Here is a 15,282-nt window from a genome sequence, read left to right as displayed (position 1 = left end):
CCGTATTAGTCAAACTTTGTATATGTATTTTATAAAAAACGACTCCGCAAAATAGTATTATGTTGATAAAATCCCCGAAATAATAATTAATTTCACTAAATAACGTATTTTGGTTCGAAAATGGTATTGTCTGTTCGAGCACAGAATCCAGCCAGTAGACTCCCCCATATCCTGAAAATAACCACACTGTCCGCGTTGAACCCTCTTTCCATAACTAGTGCGACCTATACTGTAAGAAATTTCGCCCCCGTATTAATGACTCCCACAAAATATCAGCTGACCCTTGATGGACGACCTCCAGTACGAGCGTAATTGGGGTCAAACTGTGCCTGCACTTGCTTTCTGGGATAAAGAATTGCCAGCATGATTTGACAAACATGTCAAGTATAATATTCAAATCAGCGATTTTAAAAAAATAACAAGTTTAGCAGCTGGATTTTGGCATTTTTCTTGTCGTAATTTGGGACTCTAGCCGGCCCGGGGAATCCCTATGCAGGCCCCTGGGGAAGCCCATCCAGGGACCACATACAATGCTTTATGGGTAGAGACAGCTGACTGTATCCTAGTAACGAGGCGGTCGCGTCCATTTCAGCACGCATTCAGCGATCGCGTCAGTGCGAGAGCAGTTCTGGAGATCGATAAAATACTCAACCTCGCTTTTGTTTCTGACGTTTTTTTTGTACATGTCGTGAGTAGTGACAACCAGTTGTTGCAAAACACCCCTGTCTGTCCTTGATGAATGATGGCGAAAACAAGTGGCGGGCCACATCAGGGATCAACATGTGCTGATATCAGTGATATGGCGGCAACCCCGGGCGGCAACCATGATGGCGTAGCCACAATATCCTTCGTCAAACTGCGTTCATTTCGATATGTATAAGTCTTCGTTGGCTCTTGATATGCTAAAGACCGAAACGGTGAAGTTGGCTGACATAAATAGCCGTTCCAAATCTCCCGTTTGGGTCTTTTGCCCACATGAGCTGAAGCCTCGAAGGCTACACTCGCGAGTACTCGCACACCATACACGTCCGCGACCCGGTTGAATCAAGCTGAGCGCGCGCGCTCAGGGAAACATGAATATTTATTAGTGCAAATTTGCATATTCATAAGAAATTTCTCGAGCCTCGCCTTAACGTACTCGAGCTTGTACCAACTTTGAATAAAATCTGTTGAAACATGCCTGAGTAATGGCTCCGTACATGAAAAAATCGTACTAAAATGGGCGCCTAGCAGCCATATTGGATTGTATCACAAACAAATTGACGTGCATATGTATGACATAGGTCAATGTCCTTGTACCAACTTTGAATAAAATCGGTTGAGATTTGCCTGAGTTATGGCTCTGTACATGAAAAAAATTTAAAAAAAATGGCCGTAAGGCAGCTACATTGGATTGCATCACAAAACAAATTGGTGTGCATATCTATGTCATTGGCATATGTCCTTATACCAACTTTGAGTAAAATCGGTTGAAACATGCCTGAGTAATGGCTCTATACATGAAAAAATCGTAATAAAATGGCCACACGACAGCCATATTGGATCGTACCACAAAACAAATTGACATGCATCTGTATGACATATGAAGTAATCCTTGTGACAAGTTTGAATGAAATCGCTCCAGGCATCTCTGAGATGTCTGCGTGAACAGACGCACGCACGGACATGACCTATAAGTCCCCCCGGATGGTGTCTGTGGGGACTAAAACCATCTGCACAAAGTTTCATCAAATTTGGTACAGTTGTACCAGAAACAGCGCTCTAATCTTGAATTATGCAAATTAGACCTAATTATGCATGCCACACCAATATAAATAGACCTGCATGTGTATGCCATAGTGTAGTATCCTTGTACCAAGTTTAAAAAGAATTGGCACAGGAATATCTCAGATATCTGCATTCATGAGCCCCTATGCATAGACACAGCATTAGTATTAATTTCATCCTGGAACCCCTGTGGATCATACCTGGGGACCCTGTGGATGGATATCAAATACAGGAAAGAAAACGGCCGTCACACAGCCATTTATGATCGAATCATTACAAAAATCGGCGTGCATATATATGTGATAAGGATTAATATAGGTACCAACTTTCAATGCAATCGCGCCCGGCATCTCTGAGAAATTTACGTGAACGAACGTACAGTCGTAAAATATAGGAAACAAAATGGCCGCCACGCAGCCATTTTAGACCAGATCAAAATAAAAATCAATGTGCATATGTATAACATATAGAGTAATCTATGTACCAAGTTTGAATGGAATCGCTCTTAGAATCACTGAGAAATTTGCGTGAACATACGCACCGTCATCAAATACAGGAAACAAAATGGCTGCCAGACGGCCATTTTGAATTGGATCGTAAAACAAATCGACGTGCATATGTATGGCATAGATGATAATCCTTGTACCAAGTTTGAATCAAATCGCTCCAGGCGTCTCTGAGATATCTGCGTGAACGGACGGACGGACGCACGCACGGACGCACGCACGCACACACGCACGCACGGACATGACCAATTAACCTATAAGTCCCCCCGGACGGTGTCCGTGGGGACTAAAAACTGAATATACAATTATATGGAAATGTTGTTTCACAGTCATGAGTATCTGGTGTGTGCGAGAGACAAATATTAAAATAGGACAGTATCATCCTGACCACAGTTTGTCTGACTGGTTGTTTCCTTCTGATTTTCTGACACGGTGATAGGTACAAAATATTATGTTATTCACGATAGTTATACAACATAGCTTGCATTTGTTCAAGTAGTTTTTTTACATGTAAGATAACTTTCTCATAAACTGTAAATTCTGGCTTCTGGCAGCTCAAACATAGCAATACTACATTTTTTGATATGATATTGAGTGACTTGCACACATATGCAATATGCAGTGACAGTCGATATATTCATAGTAAGAGTCTACTACATTCAAGCATAGTGATGTTGACAACTACATGCTAGCTGTGCAAACGCAGCTATCTGTTGGCGGGGTAGCGGGAATCGCTATGCGGGTCAAAGGTCAACCCCGCCACGGATAGCTGCGGGCCAACTGCCATCGAAAGTGGGTCTATTACGACGACACAACATGTATCGGAACTTTGAACAGCAAAATAAACCAAAGTGAGCGTAATTCAATAAAATGACCTATACCTGCCTGAACTCTGATTATTGCTCATTACCTTACTCCTTTTGGTTCGTTTACGTAATTCGGCCGATTTTCCAAGGAGTACTCAAGATTTTCACTCCAGCAGCGAACTTTGACTTCTATTGATATGCTAATAAGGATCTGACCGACCGTCACGCTATTCACGTTCGAACGAGCGACATCCTTATCCGTGGCGGGGTTGACCTTTGACCCGCATAGCGAGCCCCGCTACCCTGCCAACAGATAGCTGCGTTTCCACAGCTAACTACATGCATGCCAATGCACGATTTCAAAGTAGCCAGGAGGAAATTCTAATGGTCTTTTAGTGGAAATATAGGTATTAAACGACAGTGAAACAAACAACATTAGTTATCGTGACCTTGCTTAAGTGCAATCTCGGATCATGTACGATCTGATGATCATGCCAAATTACCATGTGTCGGATTATGCCGTGATTCTGAAGTGCGCATAAATCGGTCAACATAAGCACACACTGTCTTTAGCGATCGAAGTCAAAATCAATGCACAACTGTCGAAATTACCCAAAATAGGCAACAGAAAACTAAAAGTTATCGCTATGTCGAAAGGACAGTACATCAACATAAAACGACGCTAGTTTGTTATGACATGGAGGTAGAAGGATAGAGCATTCCCTCGCTCTCACCCAGCTATTAGTACTTGTAGGGGCCGCCAGTGGGATTGCCTCGCTAAGGCAATGGATTCACTGGTACTGGGGAGTACGAGTACTGAGTACGGAGGCCATCATTGTTCAGTCTATCGAAGGAGCGTTTCGTGCCAAAAAATACATGACAGCAACAAAAGTACCATCACTGTGAACTTCATATTTACAAGATCGCCTCGGTTTGATTTTTCAAAGTCCTTGCAAAACAACGCTAACTTGTTATATGCGCATGCGCATATTAAGGGGAGACCCATTTGATTTCGGGGGGGGGGGGTATGCAGGAAGTGGGTATGGGAACTTTTTTTTGGTCAGAGAGACAGCATTTTTTTATTTCAACTGTCAGACCTGCATCAATTTTTTTTATCAAATGGAGTAGCAGTGCAATTTTTCAAATTTAAGCCAGTGTTTCACATATCACAGGATGGTTTTATATATTCATTTTACATTCCAACAAATGAAAACAAAATGGAAAGTCTAGTATATATACAACTTTAAATTATAGAACACTTTTTTGGCAAATAAACAATGATCAGTACTATACCTGCTTTTCTTTAAAACAGTCAATTCCTATTAAGTTCTCAGGGGAAATGTTATCTTTTGTGGTCAGAGAAACAAGGCTCACACATTGTATTTCATTATATTTGTTGTTCCTCATTTTTCATTGTCAACTTGTAATCTTTCTAACATATTCATATTGAGAGAATAATGTATTGGTTTTAACACTAGTTTATTGACTCCTGTCTTGTGTTTTAAATTTTCACAATTTACAGAAGTCAAATAGTCCCATATAGATATTGCCTGTACCATTGAGATATTGCAACAGAAATCCTGAAATATGATTTCTTGGGTCAGAAAAGGGAAGGAAAACATATAGTGCACTGAGGTGTAAAGTAGTGAATGCTTATATCATAAGTGCTGGAAAAAAAAACACATAAGAATTGCTTGTGGTAAAAACATTTGCGCTGCCTGTGGCAGCATGCTAGCAAACAATACATGAGAATGAAGTTTCCAAAATTTTGCTCTTTTCAACTGCATTGTGACAGTTCCTTTTTTATTTCTGTCTGTTATGAGTATTTTTTTTTTCTCAAGCCATTACAGGCTTAATTTTTTTCTTTTATTTCACCTGGTGACATTTTTTTTCTCAAAATCCTCCATACCTCCCCCCCAGAAATCAAGTGGTTCTCCCCTAAGTGAGTCCCTGACCTGTACTGGCCAGTGGATTACTTCCTCAGTAGAACTGATATGTAGAACTGAACTCAGTAGAACTGATAGTAGTGAATGCTGGGAAAAAACACATAAGAATTGCTTGTGGTAAAAACATTTGCGCTGCCTGTGGCAACATGCTAGCAAACAATACATGAGAATGAAGTTTCCAAAATTTTGCTCTTTTCAACTGCATTGTGACAGTTCCTTTTTTATTTCTGTCTGTTATGAGTATTTTTTTTTCTCAAGCCATTACAGGCTTAATTTTTTTCTTTTATTTCACCTGGTGACATTTTTTTTCTCAAAATCCTCCATACCTCCCCCCCCCTAGAAATCAAGTGGTTCTCCCCTAAGTGAGTCCCTGACCTGTACGCGCCAGTGGATTACTTCCTCAGTAGAACTGATATGCCTGCCGGTACCGGTGTTTATCGCCTACGGAGGCAATCATTCTTCAGTCGATCAAAGGCACCTTTCGTACCAAAAAATACACGACAGCCGCAAAAGTGCATCACTGTCAACTTCATAACTATAGAACATATTGAAATACACAGTGAAACGTTCACAACGTAAAAAATGTGCCAAGACCGAGAAACAAGATGGCGTCCGATTCGATCAGACTCAGATTTTGTCCTAAAGTTGTGCGCATGCGCAGACGGTACTAGCTTTAACGAAAGCGAGTCAAAATCAAGTAATATAAAATAAAAATGGATAAAAATATTGTTTAAAAATAATACAAGGCATGTATCACCAAATTTTGAACATTTCTGACGGCATTTCAACTATACGAACACCCATGCCAAACATCACAATAATCAAATCAGTGGTTTTGAGGAAAAATTGAAAATAGTGGTTTTCACAAAAAAACTAAAAAAGTGACTTTAAAATGATTCAATCAAAAAAAAAGGCCGTTTGAGATACATGCCCAAGTGACCACCAGACCAAATTTCAGAAAAAGTTACTGAGCTTTTCTGAGATACCTGCGTCCACAGCATACGGCCCACTATGTTGGGCATCACATTAGTACCTTGCCATCACATTAGTACCTTGTGCCCACAGGGCACAAAGTACTAACACATGAGCATTTTCAGTTCATATCTGGTACATCAAGTTATTCATCACTTTGTTAGGGAGTCCAAAACACGTGGTGGCACTGAAGTTATTTTGAACGTGGACGACGTCGAGTTAGTTAGTGACCACATTATTGGCAGATTGTCCAGGCTGCTACATGAACAACAGACCAGCCTGACAGATGAGCAACTGTGTTACATAGGCGTTAGAGTCTTGCTGGATGTTTGTCACAGTTAAATGCTATCGGAATGTGTGGTGAGCGTGTCGTTCAGCTCGTGCAAGTGTTTCCGGTGCAGTGCCGTTTTATGCCATGCCAATCTTATCCCCACGCATGTGTGAACGATCCAACTTGATATGAAACCTGAACCACTTTCTGTCTGAGAGCTGTTTTTTCATTCTCTTTGGTGGTTTATGATTCGCGTTTTTTATTTTACGGTCAGTTAGAATGCATCTGTATGCTACTACCTGAGATTATTCGATGCTGCCCTTCAATATTTTTTTGTAATGGAATATATATTTTGAGCAATTAAAAGTGTCTTAAACATTGATATGCGCTTAACTTTCAAAAATAAATTCAAGAAATATTTCAACCAGAAAACAAGAATGACAAAAGCAAATAAGGCCTGCAACTTAGGTACTGGAGGTCATCTTTAGGAACATGCATACCAACTTCTATAGCAATGGGAAAATACCGCAATTATACGGTATCGCTCAAATTTGATCAGAATTGGTATATACCAGTATGGGTTACCAATAATTAACAATAAATGTTGTTTCTATCTGTTCAGTGGAGGAAAATTCTACGTTGATGTTATGACAATGATTTCTGCACAGTACAACCAGAAAAACAACAAGAAATATTTAAACCAGAAAAACAAGAATGACAAAAGTAATTAAGGTCTGAAACTTTAGGTACTGGAGGTCAACTTAAGCAACATGCATAGTAAAGCCCCTCTTAGTTTGAGTATAGACGGTTCTTCCCCCTCTACTGTCTATGGTTTCAGCTGGTCTGTTAATATGTAACAGTTCATAAACAATGACAGGAAATGACTCAAGATCAGTGGAGTTGGCCTTTCTTACTGGCATGCCATCACTCCTGCACATTTGCAGGATTTCACTTTTTCTTACCTCATTTGCACATTTTTGACACTGATGTGTTCATTTGAACAAATTCACATCTCAACCCCTGCATCTACCTGTACACCAAATACTGAGATGGTAGCTCTGGCAGTATTGGAGCCTTTGTGTGTGACGGACATACATCCGCACATACATACCCACAAATATACAGACATACAGACGCCACCGACTCATCATATAAGCTCTTTTGGTATTTATATACAAAACCAAATATGAGCTAAAAAAAAATAGAAATCGCACACACACTTTTGAGAAGGTGCGAATTTTGATTGGAAATATCGCAAAGTTGTCAAAGGAAGCACTGAAAACTGATTTTTGAAAGGGTATTTAAATTTCTTATCATATATCCTTCTCTATAAAATGACAACGAAGTGCACTAGGGGAAAGACTGCATCAACTTGCATGGTACCTGAAACCTGAGTCCTTACCTGACCAACTTGGGTGACAAACAGAAGACTTTTAATCCCCAAAGGTGTGAATGTTCCATTGTTATGTTTATCTTATCTAGCTGGTGCCATTGTAGGAAAGGCAGGTCTGTGAAATTGATCCTCTGATAACTAAGTAGGGTATTCCTAAGTTAATGGAGCTTTCCCGTAATGGACTCCAGATGGGTTGCTAATTAGGTAGGCTTTCCACTTGTATATGGGCCGTGTCAAGCATAAACCTACTGGATGGTAATGGATACAATGTTGCACAATTTTAGTTTAAAAAATTGCTTTACGTTTGCACGACCACCGCGAACCTGTCGGCGATAAGATCATGTTCTCGTTCCTTTTCTCTAAATCCTCTTTGAATTAAAACATTTGCGGTAAGAATTATACCTAAAATGAATACTACCGAGGTGCGCTGAAATGCAGTCACTATAACATAATTTATAGAGTGATTCTATGACAATATTTGTCAGAGAATTCTTAGTAGAGGCTATTTTTTGTCCTTGAGCCTAAAACGGTGCCAAAGAGACATTTCCATGTGTTCCAAATTAAATCTGTTCAACTCAAGATCCAGATACATGTATCATGATATCATGGAGTAAGTAAATTCTCTCTAGAAATGGATAAAAAGTTCCGCCCTGTTCACATCTTGAAATTGATTACTGAGACTAAGTATACTCACCAGTTTCAGACGTAATGTAAATTCTGCATGATATTTTTCACATGGTTTATATTTCTTTTACTAAGATTCATGTTTTCTTCAGAAAGGCCTTGTTCCAATCAAATAAAAGTCTTCTAAACACTATGCTTTGCGCATTATTTTGAAAAGACGTACGGCTCTAATATTTTTCAGGAATATTTTTATATGCATTAATGTTTTGAATAGGACCGAAAATACTTCAGTTTGGTAGAAATGTACACCATCTCTCTAAACATGGACGTTTCAAATAGGATTTTACATATTTAAATAATTTGACATATACCGGTACTATGTGTCGGACACAGTGCGATAGGGTTGGAACACTGAAAATAAATCAGTCATAAAATGATAGTCACAATGGCCCCGTGAATACACAGACTTTCATATTTTTAAACCTTTTACCACTTCTTAAAACTATGGCCAAAAACAAAATGGCCACCACACAGCCATTTTAGATCAGATCAAAACACAAATCGACATGCATATTATGTATGATATAAGGAGTAATCCATGTACCAAGTTTGAATAAAATCGCTCGCAGCATCGCAGAGAAATTGGCATGAACAGATGCACCGAAATCAAATACACAAAACAAAATGGCCATCAAGCAGTCATATTGGGTTGAATCACAAACAAATCGACATGCATATGAATGACATAAGGAGTAATCCTTGTACTAAGTTTGAATGAAATCGCTGGACCGGTATGGTTAAGATATCAACATGAATGGATGCATGCATGCACACACAGATTCACGGACATGACCAATCCTACCGGTATGTCTCCCCCTGACGATGTCCGTGGGGTCTCTGACTTATTAAATTGGTATTATATAAGTATCCTAAGTGCTTGTGTACTTCACTATTTTATTATCACTCCCTACTGTTTATCATCTGATTCTAATGCTATCTTTATGAGTTTCTCATATATCAGTAGTTTCAGAGTTCTAGGCTGTTTACCATTTTCATCTTTTGCAACCTCATTTTTGGGGCTATTACTTTTATTTGAACAATGGGAGCTCTTCACATCATGGCTACAGTCCCTCTATCACATGTTGTGGCACATCCCTACACAAAATATCAAAGAGATATTCAGAATTTCAGAAGAAGCAATGGACTGACATGCACCTTTAAAGGCAGGGGGAGCCTATAAATACCCCCTTTCTCCCTGGGCATTCATAATCCAATATGAGTGGCGTATGGTAACAGCGTCAACGAATGCTCCCGAAAATCTGGAGCTTTCAACAACCATGGTGTAAATTAAAGCACTGTTCCAACATATTACGTTTTGTGAATACTTGTTGCATCACCTTGTTGGTGAAATTCTCTCATTTTTTCCATTTTAAGTTGATTTTTAATGCCAAAACTGCTTCGATGTTGTGTTCAAAGCGTCCACAGAACAATAGATGAAAGCATTCAAACAGCTGCCAATCACGAGGGGACGCGAAAAGGTGCAAACGATCAAACATTGGTTGTGTACATCGGATCGATTACGATGTCAACAATGAATAAACGATTCTTACAACCGAACAAAATACTTGACCAACGGTTACTGAACACGAGTCTCAGATGAGTTCAGACACAAACGGACTGCTTCATGGTTTCAAGCAGATTGCCTCTCCCTGTTTGTTTGTTGATCTGTGTACCTGTAGGCCTATAAATGGGTGATGTGTATGTTGACCTGCAGTACGATATTTTATGATAGATCTCTTTTGGAAGTATATAGTGGCCTAGCCCTGCGTACGATGCCGTGTGTTCCCGGCGTTATACGGCCTCCCACCACGGCTCTGCTGATTGCCATGGACAAAACCGGCAACATGCGGATCCAATTTGGACGGAGCACGAAAAACTACTTTTCTGACTGTTTTCGGCCGAAATCAACTCGAGTCCGATCCAAATCCAATTGCCTACCCAAGTGCGAAAAGAATGCTCTCGTGACGTCTAAAACCGTTGTTTGCTGGCGATGCATGGTCAATGGCCGAGGCAGTGGACGCCCATTGAATACGTTCATGCCACGATTATGCAGGTGCCCATGAGCTGCATTATTTCCTGTCGGGTCGGGGCGATGAAACTAAATCGCGATTGACTCATCTCGGTCGGATTTGACCAAAAAGAGACACTTGAAATAGATTATAGCATCAAATGTTGACATTCAGACTGAAACATGATGAAAGGCCTGAAGATCGCCGTGATGTCATTCTTCTCTACACGTTTTTCTGAGCTTGTTTTTTACTAAATTGCTCTAATATTATCTGACGTTTTTTTGATCATTTTTTCTTTCCCAACCAGGGCACAACATTACCTTTTTTACTTTCATAGTAACCTAGGATTCATTCAATTCGCAGATTACATGTAATAGACTCTTATGTTCTTCCTCGATTGTCTGTGACTGATTTTGCTTTCCCGATATCGATATTGCGTTCGCACTCACATGTCTTGAACCTTACGTCATTCACTGAAATAGTTTTCGGACAAACTCAAGAAATTTGACAACTACTAACGAATAGTCGGCAAAATTTACAGAGACTAGCAATAATAATTATGGTCATTTTACCATCTTTAGCTAAGCGGATTCGCTTGGCGGAAGCAGTATATAACGATCTGAGTTCCCAGTTTTACCCTACCGTGTGAGTATAGTATTCGAACGAGTGAGATCATAATCTTACGATGTTCCGAGTGGCCTGGAGATTTTTTATAATATACAATAAATTGACCCTATCAAAATTACTCTGTTTTACATTGCTTGGATATTGATATTTTTCTATACTTTTTGACTTTTGATTTTTTGATTCTCCATTGGCGGCAGCACATGTACGGTTACAACCGTCATGTGATGACCGGAGTGCGATTGTAAAGTTGTCGGGAACAGTTGTTGTTCAGAAGAAAAATCATTTTGTATTTAGAGGCTGCAGTTCGGGATTGTTCATGATAAACAACCAATTATACATTTCCTACATCTTTGGAACGGGGATTACGGTAATCTTTCATGTGATGAAAATTTTTTGAACGTGTTTGCAATGTGTTTCCACGATAAGTGTGAACTGATTCATTGTCAGTAAAAATCGTCAGAAATGGTCCAGTAACCATGGTAAAATAGACACAGATAAAAAATAGTGACAACATCACTGTTCGCTCCCATATAGTTATCAAAACAAGTCAACAATTGTATGAAACATGGACATACATATACAGACAGACTGACATACACAGACTGGCACAGAGTGATGAAATTGACCCCAAGTGTGCCTTGGCCCATGGAGAGTGATAAAGATATAACAAACAGCTGAATGTAATGATAAAATAGTTAAGTATAGGCCTATACAGGCACGAAGGTGAATACGTTACAGCAATTTGATTAGTTTCTTTTCCTTTTCTACTTCTGTGATAATATTTGAGACAATCAATCTGCAAGGCAGTTTATGTATTGACAAATATGTTATCTTTTACAAGCACACAGTAAACTGTTCTTGATTTTTCATTTACAATATTTGACATAGACTGAAATACATGACATGCAACCAATGTTTACACTTTGCCCATACACCAGATACATGGAGAAATTTCAACATACAATCATCAACTCAGAAACCCTACAGGAAAAAGTAAACATTGTTTTCTTCCAGAACAGCTGGTACATCCACATCTGGAACAACTTACAAACTTAACCAATTACACAAGGATGATGACACAAGAGATAAAGTTAAACTGTGGTGAACTTGACTATTCCTTTCAAATCCTTACCTAACTTGACATCTTAAACTAAAATACACTGCATGGTTAATTGTGCACAAAAATACATCGGGGTGGACCATTTGATAAGGGATGGTGTCTGGAAGATCGATGAGACCTGTACATTATCTTTTTTATCCGATCCATTGTACATTCGTTTTTCCCCACTCTCTCACCTTTTCTTTTTGTCAAACCTTCTCTGGCTGAATTTTTTTTATTGGCATTTGTTAGGAACTTTTTCAAAATCTGCCAGGATTTTTTTGCCGCATTTCAACACCTAATGCAGTTTACCATATCAAATGCCTACTAAATCACCACATTATATACTCTTAGTTCCAGTAGGTATAAAATTACCAAAAAAAATCTTAAAAATACAAAATGAAAGATATCCCAGTAAAACTGAAAGTCTCGCAAAGTTGCCCCAAAAATTCAAAATTCCGGATTTCAACTTAATTTCAATATATCTTATGAACAAAAACCTTAAGGACCGGTTTACTAAATATCAAAGCAATCAGACTGGTAAATTTTGAGAAACAAATTTTTGACCAAATATGAGAAAATTGCCCCCAAATACAAAATTGCAGATTTCATCCTAATTTTAAATATATCTAATCAACATAAACCCTAGGAACCTGTACACTAGATATCAAAGCTACCAGATCAGAAGTTTTTGGAGAAAAAATTTTTTGACCAAAAAAGGCAAAAATTGCCCCAAAAATAAAAAAAAATTGCCAGTTTCAACATACCTTCAATACATTATTTGAAATTAATCTTAGATACCAATATACCAAATACATTGTATCAAAGCTATCAAATCAGCAGTTTTTGGATTAAAAAATTTTTATCAAAAATTGAGAAAATTGCCCCAAAATTACAAATATGACAATATCAATACAATTTGTACAAGCATGACTGAAGTCATTCTGAGGAACATGAATATTAAGTTTCATAGCATTCAGACGAGCGATTTCAGAAAACAAGATTTTTTGACTAAAAACGGAAAAAATACCCTAAAAATACAAACATGCAAATTTCATCCCAATTTTCGCACACATAATTTAGAATACCTAAAGAAATCTGCATACCAAGTTTCAACCAAATCTGACCAATGCTTACTGAGTTTTAGCCATTTGTAGGATTTTTCCTTTTTCCCCCCTCATTTGCATATTTTTGGCACTGACATGTTCATTTGAACAAATTCACATCTCCACCCCTAGGTGCACCTGTACACCAAATACTAGGACAGTAGGTGCTACGGTTTAGGAGTTTTTGATTCGGACGGACTAACAGACATACATACATACTTACATACATACACACAGACGCCATTTTTCCACCTTATACGAATACCTCCCATTTGCATATATGGGAGCGTAAAAATCATTGCGAGGAAGATAGTAAGAAATTCACATTGCAATATTTGTTGTCGTATTTCTCAGCAGGAATAACCCATTTTTACACGTTGTGTATAAGAAGAGCAAGCAGGTGTTCGGCGGTCAATTGCTTCTATCATAATAATCTTGATCGCAGCTATTTGGCGAGAAGACAGCGGGTACTTATAATCTCGCAAAATTATTGACATCATGTCTTTGTATTGACAATTTTCGACCGGAGCAGTTCAAATCAACAGCCGTTGTACCATCGGCGGTAACACATAGGTCGTAATCTTGTCTAATTCTGCCCCGCCTTTTGTACTGTCCTGAAATTTCAAAGCTAGAATCTTTTTACCCTGACATATAATACAGCGACCTTGCACACTAATGATCATTCCTCTGTTTCTGTTGGGGTTTGTTGGCTATTTAATTTGCTTCCGTGGCCCCGGTAAGATTTTTTCAATTGATACACAGTTTGATTTTTTTTTCAACGTAAATTTAGTTTTTTGCCAGTTTGTTGGGTAAAGTTGTCTGGAATGAAAAGTTTGAGTTGACGCTGACAGAGTAGACGTCGAGCCCGGTACAGTTGACTGAGATCCGGTCGGTTTGGGATCCTTTAGTCCGGAAACCTGCAGAGTTCTGTATGATCATCGTTCCGAATTTAGGTGAATTGTTTGGCAAAGTAATTCAGTAACAATGTACGCCAGATTCCTTGGGTTGTTTTTGTCACGTCATACCCGTATATGGACGGTTTTCGATTAAAAACGGTAAAAATATCCAGTGCTCGTAAATGCGTGCATAGTTTATTCAGTGACTGTTTACGCAGCAGTCGTCGATTCGACTAGGATTTGCCACCACGTAACAACTGTAAACACCGCGTCAACAGTCAATACGAAAATTTTGTGCTGAATCGAGTAAGATAATAATTGGCTTGCAGTGGGAAAGGTCAGTCCATCATCCGTCAAAGTTGTTGATCCAAAAAATCTCCACTGTGCACCAACTACATGAGTGGCTGTTATAGTTGTACACGTAGTTCCATGGGCTTTCCTCTGTCCCTTGTTACGAGCTATGTTCAAAGTGCGTCAAGCTACGAATATCGGTGAAGTACCAGGTACATTGATTTTGTTCAAAGCCACTGCCTGTTTGTTCCCTGTGTTGTTTTTCGTGTCCCTAACGTTGGCTGGCTCTATATGCGTACAAACATAGCAGTCGGGATTAAGATTTCCTGGATAAATAGATACACTCATAGTTTATTCCGCCTCTGACGCAAAGATACACACTGTTTTACATGTGCCACTCCTAGGCCCTGGGATCGATTTTCATACCTTTAACAAACTTACACAATGCATACAGTGTTAGCTTCGAAATTTTAGGCCTCCCGCAAACTGTTACTGCAAATTTCCAGCAAGCTTTGCAGTAAATTTGCAGCAAACTATATGCCGCAAATATGCGGGTGGTTCATTTTTCAGATGCAAATTAGGTTTCTTGTGAACTTGCTGCAAATATGCGCAAACTCCCTGCGGCAACGTTGCTGCAAACTCTTTGCAGCAATTTGCGGCACAATCCTTGCAGCAAACTTGCGGCAAATTGATTTGAATGTTACTGAAAATTTGCCGCAAACTCCATACAGCAAATTATTTTATTTGCGCTGACCATTGTTTCTCGTGAAACTGGTATTTCAGAGTTTAGTTGGATAAAACACATCTTGTGCTGTCCACAGTCCGCCAATATATAAATATTATTTATCCAACTAAACTCTGAAATACCAGTTTCACGAGAAACAATGGTCAGCGCAAATAAAGTTATTA

At 39.0% G+C, this 15,282-nt stretch overlaps 1 protein-coding gene across 1 annotated transcript in view; it reads right to left on the bottom strand.

Moving 5' to 3' along the window:
- Nucleotides 1-15,282, bottom strand: part of LOC139120136 (uncharacterized) — a 68,360-nt gene that overhangs the window by 41,534 nt on the left and 11,544 nt on the right. The gene's annotated exons all lie outside the window — the stretch shown is intronic.

This window comes from Ptychodera flava, chromosome 20 (assembly GCF_041260155.1).
Source record: "Ptychodera flava strain L36383 chromosome 20, AS_Pfla_20210202, whole genome shotgun sequence".
NCBI classification, from domain to species: Eukaryota; Metazoa; Hemichordata; class Enteropneusta; family Ptychoderidae; genus Ptychodera; species Ptychodera flava.
Note: the sequence above shows the minus strand (reverse complement) of the source record. Positions and strands in the feature narration are given on the sequence as shown.